The sequence below is a fragment of the Octopus bimaculoides genome, chromosome 1 (genome assembly GCF_001194135.2).
Source record: "Octopus bimaculoides isolate UCB-OBI-ISO-001 chromosome 1, ASM119413v2, whole genome shotgun sequence".
Classification (NCBI taxonomy): domain Eukaryota; kingdom Metazoa; phylum Mollusca; class Cephalopoda; order Octopoda; family Octopodidae; genus Octopus; species Octopus bimaculoides.
In genome coordinates, this window is record NC_068981.1 from 135,800,596 (window position 1) to 135,807,462 (window position 6,867).

General features: G+C 38.5%; 2 non-coding genes across 2 annotated transcripts; one reads left to right on the forward strand and one right to left on the reverse strand.

Annotated features, from left to right (window-relative positions):
* Nucleotides 1-3,590: 3,590 nt before the first annotated feature.
* Nucleotides 3,591-3,664, reverse strand: Trnat-agu (transfer RNA threonine (anticodon AGU)). The gene has a single exon. It is a non-coding gene; the product is annotated as a tRNA-Thr (tRNA).
* A 2,114-nt stretch (nucleotides 3,665-5,778) lies between these two features.
* Trnat-agu (transfer RNA threonine (anticodon AGU)) lies at nucleotides 5,779-5,852 on the forward strand. Its single transcript has one exon. It is a non-coding gene; the product is annotated as a tRNA-Thr (tRNA).
* Nucleotides 5,853-6,867: the final 1,015 nt, after the last annotated feature.

Consider the following 6,867-nt stretch of genomic DNA (forward strand, 5'->3'; position numbering starts at 1 on the left):
AGGTCATACACCGAAAACTACGGTATATATATATATATACATGACAGTGGTTCACGAATTTTTAGCATCACCTTTGTGATGCTATCCTCACATTGTCATGTCATTCCTCATACAGATTATCCAAGAGGTGCATTTCAACTAATTTAGATATTTCCCGCAGAATTGTAATATTATCTCAAAGTGTACAGACGCTTCTGCCAATTGGATCACTTGAGTGCACGGAAAGCTACACCGTCTTCTCCTTCCCTGAAGGTTTGTCATTTTATTTATAGCTAAGTAACCAGCTCTTCTACGTTCGGCTCTGTTTTAGAGAAGGCAAACCTCATTTCTAGTGTAACATCTAGTCGATTTCGTGTCTTTATTTTGATGGCAAGCAAAGTGGAAAACGTGGTCTCACACTCATAGGTGGTTGGAAATGGCACCATATATTAAGAGACATCTTTGCGACATCAGTATACGACCGTGCCATTTCAATCCAAAAGTCAGAACAGTAGATTTCACGGTAAAACATTTTGCATCTCGATCATTGACCAAATCAATGAACTACTCTTGAATTAAATTGTCTTCTGTTGGTAGATCGCTAACAGAGAACACAAAGGGATGGATTCCTGATAGAGCGGCAGTATTTGTGAAAGTCATGAAGATCAGGAAAATATAAAGAATATTTCTCTGCTAAATATTGACACGTGTTGTTTCATGGGTTCAATGATATCGTCATCGACTTGAAGCTCTTATGCATCAATAAACACGTTTAGTTGAGGAAATGATGCAAAGTTCTTTCTAACCAACATTGGGGTGCCAAAGTTCAAGCTTCATTTTGGAAGTAGTTGGATTTTCATGAGAATGAAACATAGTTATCTCTCCCTTGCAGTGAAAGATTGACGGCATTCACTAACTTGAATATGACCGCCAAAAATGCCAAGCAGATCAGAAAACGAACATCGGAGAATTTGGCAAGAAAATCTGGTTTCGAATCTTGTAAAAGATCGTAGACTTGTTTTCGTAGAATGAAGACCCTGTTTATTGTTTTTCCTCTCAAAAGCCATCTCAATTGTGAGTGCAACAGAAGCATTTCTTTGCACAACACGGCGGACAGACGGGATTTGAGTGCGTTCGCTTTGATGAAGTTCACGTAATTCAGAACATTCTTTAACTCATCAGGCATAGTTTTCACCATTTGTGCTTGTTGATGAATTGTGCTGTGTTTATCAATAGCACCTGGGGATTTTTCTTTCACTGAAATCTAAAAACCGGAACGGCAATCAGGCATCGCCGGAGCGCCATCGGTGCACATGCTAATGACATGTTCCCAGCTGACAGCTGATATTATGTACCTCAAAAAATTTCTCCAGTTTGTTAAATATTTCTTTTGCGGTTGTTTTGGTGCTGAGGGTTTTCCAAAACAGGAATTCGTCCTTCAAGTGAGTGTTATGTACATAACGTACATAGACGCAAAGTTGGGTTAAGTTGGAAACATCCGTCCTTTCATCAAGCTAGATCACGAAAAAGTTCAAAAGCGAATTGTGAATGCTAGAGACCAACTGCAACAGAATGTTGTCAGACAGCTCAGTTATTCACGTGCTAACAGTATCGTTTGTGAAAGACATGCTTCAGCTTCTGAATTTCAGAACTTCCTAGCACATTCGATATGATATCTCTGCAGCAAGGCAATATCAACTCTTCGCCAATATTGTTGGGAATTTTGGCAACAGTTATTTACTTTGAAACTTCGTACGGTAATTTAAAACCAGCCGTAATATCCAGAGAAGACATTCCTGCGTCATCAAGTCTGCACTTCGTCAATCTGACGGCTTCTCAATTTATTGAACTAGAATACTTCGTTTTGAAGTAAACAAATTTAATATAACTAGATACATTGTATATTTATTTCGAATTTTTCATATACTACGGTTGTGCATATATGCATTAATATAGCTAGCTTTTTTGGGGTTCACTATTAATTGCGGAAGAAATCCAAAGTGCATGTGAGCGTTGTTTTGTACCTAGGTAAACCTCCGCGAATTGATAACCGCTACCATGAAAAGCAACCATGCCTTATAATGCTCAGCCACCGTCCGAGATGGGAATGGGTGTATGGCAAAGGGCAAGGTCGTGCGGGAACATGCACCGGTGAGTATAACGATTACAGTAGTGGAGTGATGAAGCATGTGAACGTAGAATACTGACAGCGCATGTACGATCCACCATTATACCCGCATATTTTCCATTAGCCTATCACACCTGTTGCACAACAAGCGCGGTTATAGCGAATCAAATTGTTACGTAAAACTTCATTCGTCATTTCTTTACCGTTTTTAATGATGAACATTGTACTGTTATGTCCAATACGATAGCTCACAACAACGAAGACGACATTATATCTTATACTAGATTAAAAGCCGCACTCTGTGCGGACGTTTGAGATAGCACCTCCGGAGGGCTCATTGAGCCTTCAGCCCAAAACTATGGAAAGCAATAATAATAAAACCTTTATTGGTATCCTACCATCTCACATTTATATCACAGAGTATCGCATTCGGGTAAATTTGCATCACTTTGGAGATCACTTCAAAGTAGAACCTTTACAGAATCATCTAATTTGATCAGACAATTATGACACATATCTGACTCATAATCATTTCATGGTTGCCAAGAGCAACATTAAATTTTCTTAAAAGTACGGTTTAAAATCTGCTGACAGCACCCCATACCTATCTTTAAAATCTTCAAGCATTCCCAGTGGCCCCAATGAGGGTAGGAGAAATGAGTGTAAATTATGTTTTTGATGTTTTGAGAAAGAACGAGATTCCATTTGTTAACGAGGTAACGATCGCAGTGGTTCTTAATAAATAAGAAATAACTTTTCTTATCTTAACAACTGGCAAAATTGTTCTTAGACACTGTCTCCAACACCACTTCATCTATTTTGCACATTATAAACACTGTTCTTTTATTCTTTTACTTGCTTCAGTCATTTGACTGCGGCTATGCTGGAGCATCGCCTTGAAGGGTTTTTAGTCAAACAAATCGACCCCGGAACTTAGCTTTTTAAAGCCTAGTACTTATTCTATCGGCCTCTTTTATCGAACTGGTAGGTTACGGGGACGTAAACACAGTAAAACCAGTTGTCAAGCGGTGATAGAGGGACAAACACGGACACAAAGACACACACACACACATAGATATATGGATATTCGACGGGGGTCTTTCAGTTTCCGTCTTCCAAATCCACTCACGTTAGTTGGCCCGACGTTATAGATGAAGACACTTGCCCATAGTACCATGCAGTGGGACTGAACTCAGAACCATGTGGTTGGGAAGCAAATTTCTTGCCACACCCGCGCCTATTTTGAGGTTACTGAGATAGATTTGGGCTGCTATTTCTAATGGATCCAGCAGTCACGTAGTTGAAAATATAAGAAGTCAATTTGAATGCAGAATATAAAAGACAGATTGGTATAATTGATTAATATTACTATAACTAATAATTATTTGGACTCGGATACCTATCAGAAATAATATATAAGTACCAAAGCTTGGAAAACAAACAAAGACAAAAAAAGCAAAATAATCCGAGATGCGGCATTATTAGGCTCCGGAGAGATTCGAACACTCGACCTCCAGTTTACTAGACTGGCGCTCTAACCAACTGAGCTACGGAGCCACACAGGTTTGTTCTCTTAAATTATTCTTATGATGTTACCAACTAGAATGTAAAAATGTAACTACAATAATGAATAGTGATATTCAAACTGTATCAATTTTAGCGACGTTTATCGTTGTTGCACTTTCTCCAATATTCTTACTGATACTAGTTTAACAAAGACTCACACTACGACGTCTGTGTTACTGTCGAGATTAAAGGTAAGACATAAAAAAATACCTGGTTTAATGTAAGATATAATGCCTTATCCATGATAAACGGGAGGTCGAGTGTTTGAGTCCTTCAGTAGCTTAGTTTTTCAAGAAGTTTTTTTTTTCTACTAAGATATACAAAATTGGTACGAATATTTATTTCTGAATTACAAATCTACTAGCGTTTGAGATGATGTATTTTCGATTATATCGACCATAGAATTTTCTTTGGAAATGAGCTTCCAGTAACAACTACTCTTTGTCAACCAGCATTAATTCTTTTTTATTGGTCACTGTGAGAGAAACAAGAACAGTGTATCACTTGTTACTACGGAAATCTACACAGCGAGAAAAATCGAGAGAAAGATTTCACTTTACGTATATCGGTCGATAGGTAAAAGATACAGGGTTAATTTTGGAAATACTGCCTACTGCTTCATAGATGATCAAGTTTACTGGAGTCCTCTTCTGTAGAAGTACTTTATTGCTAGTTTATTTCATTGAGTTTGGAAAGGGGATGAATTTTTACTACAACACAATGAACAAAATGTAAATACTTCATAGTCCTCTTTCTCACGATTCCATGAAAAAGTATCCCTTATTAACTACGTAGCTAAATCATTCACTCATTATGATTTGAGAAAATTTGATTTTATTATCCATTTTATAGATCTCGTTCCGCCTTGTTATCAGTAAATCCACTTCACTTATTGTTCATTTATGATTACATAGTTTTTGACATAGTTCTCTATTGACCATGGCTTTAATCGAATCTGATCTAGAAGACACACGATCAAAAGTAAACGAGTCTTGAACTCTCCGTGGTATTCCCCAAGTTGTATATACGACTACAATATCTGATTTGTTGTTCTTTGTTTCAGACAATAGGATATGATTTAAGACAAATTCAGATGCTGTTTCCACCATATCAAGATAACATGTTGTGGATCCTTCATCATTTCGGTGGCTTTGTAGGTGCTGATGTTGACAGTGATGTGATATCTCACGTATTCACCAGTAAGAGAATATCACATCTTTTTCTAAGAACAGGTTTTTCCTCCCACATCACTCTCGTTTTTTTAGTTGATGATACTAATGTTGTTTAGTATTAAGTTGACACTGATTAAGCAGATCTTTGATCAAAGATGTTCCATCTGGGACTGTCTCGTCCTTTGTAAGTTCTGGATAACGTTCAATAATATTCGATTCTAAGACGGCCGTTAAAATTACCCAAAATTTGTAAACTTAGGAAAGAATTTCAACCATGTTTCGTGGTCTGCTACCACAACAGCTCCTTTATAGGATCCAGTTAGCTCAAGACATCATCAGGAGGAACCACGTCCGGTTTCGGCCCCTACTTCTCTACCGTTTTGACGTGGCGGGGCCCCGCCCCCTTTCGGAAGTGTCTTCAGCTCTGGTGTTGGGCGCATGTCTTCTTTCTTCTATTCCCTGGCTTCTTCGATGCAGCATCAACGAGTGTCAGCGTCCGACTGATTGTCTTGTCAAATTCCCCTTTTTATACCTGCTGCTAGGCTCCAGCAGGCTGCCCCAGCAAGTTGTCACGTGACACTGTCTAAATTTCCCGCTGCTAGGGTCCAGTAGGCAGCCCCAGCAAGTTGTCACATGATACTGTCTAAACTTCCCGCTGCTAGGCTCCAGCAAGTTGCCCCAGCAAGTTGTCACGTGACACTGTCTAAACTTTAACTGACAATGGAGGGCGCGTAATCTTAGCCCACGCATGCTCTAACTGAGACCGTCACCTGTCAATCATGTTAATAATTCATGACAAAAATGAATTCCATTTTCATAATTAGCATACAAAACTAAATCGGTACACCAAATTTGAAAACAATTGGAACAAAATTTAAAAAGAAACTGTGATAACAACAGAAAAGATACTAATTTGGAATCAGGAACGCATCTGGCTCCGTAGCTCAGATGGTTAGAGCGCCAGTCTAGTAAACTGGAGGTCGAGTGTTCGAATCTCTCCGGAGCCTAATAGTACGTATCTTCTCTTTTTTTGCTTTTCCAGCTTTGGTACAATTATACTATTTCTGATAGGTATACATTTCAAAATAATTAATATTTGCAGTAATATCAACGAATCGATGTAACAACTTCTATATGTATGCTTTCGCCCTTGAAACAACACCTGTCTTACTTGTTCCTTTTTCCTTTGCAGTAGATGATAATAATGAAGATGATGTTTATCATTAATGCAAATTCAGTAGAGCTATCTACAATGAAGGATGTTGCCTTTTGTCCACCCCATATATTTATATGTGAAGGATTATATTCAATATCTCTCATCTTTTTTATGACGGTAGATTTCGATGTTATTTCTTGTTGGTCGTTGTTCCAACCATGACCATTCTCTCTCTTTTTTTATTTTTGCATATTTGCAGGGAACCCGACACTACATTTTCAAGTGTATCATTCCTACGACTGATGGGCTGTAATTTGAAACAGACTCCTATACCAATCCGGCTGAGCGACCACACTACATACGAGCTCTATCGTTGAGTCATGTTAATAGGACGAAGGAAAGAGATTGAAGTTTCTCCCACTGAATCTCTTGTAATCTCTACAGCAATTAAGCAGACGTTATAGTGGCAGTGATTATTGGAGTTAATTATAATAAATCAAAAAATGTATGTTGACTTTTTCCTTAACATGTCCACTTTGAAGAATTTTTCAATCTTGAGATTATCTCCCATTCTCAAGTTGTGCTGGTTTTAATTACCATTTGGTATTTATGATATAGCCTCTAGAGGAAGGCGGCGAGCTGGTAGAAACGTTAGCACGCCGGGCGAAATGCTTAGCGGTATTTCGTCTGCAGCTATGTTCTGAGTTCAAATTCCGCCGAGGTCGACTTAGCCTCTTATCCTTTCGGGGTGGATTAAATAAGTACCAGTTACGCACTGGGGTCGATGAAATCGACTTAATCTGTTTGTCTTGTTTGTCCCCTCTATGTTTAGCCCCTTGTGGCCAATAAAGAAATAAGAAACGTTA